This window comes from Carlito syrichta, unplaced genomic scaffold, assembly GCF_000164805.1.
Source record: "Carlito syrichta isolate Samal-C Ts95f unplaced genomic scaffold, Tarsius_syrichta-2.0.1 Scaffold314057, whole genome shotgun sequence".
Taxonomy (NCBI): domain Eukaryota; kingdom Metazoa; phylum Chordata; class Mammalia; order Primates; family Tarsiidae; genus Carlito; species Carlito syrichta.
The window spans coordinates 100954-101188 of NW_007258153.1; positions in this window are offsets into that span (position 1 = coordinate 100954).

The window sequence follows — 235 nt, forward strand, 5'->3', positions numbered from 1 at the left end:
TTTTTTTTTTTTTTTTTTGAGACAAGATATTGTTGTTACCCAGACTAGAGTGCAGTGGCGTGATCAAAGTCCACTGCAGGCTTGAGCTCTTGGTTGCAAGTGATCCTTTCACTTTAGCCTCCTGAGTAGCTGGGGCTACAGACATGAGCCACCACACCTGGCTAATTTTTATTTATCTACTTATTTTTGTAGAGATGAGATCAGGATGGCCTAGAACTCCTGGCTTCAAAGGATC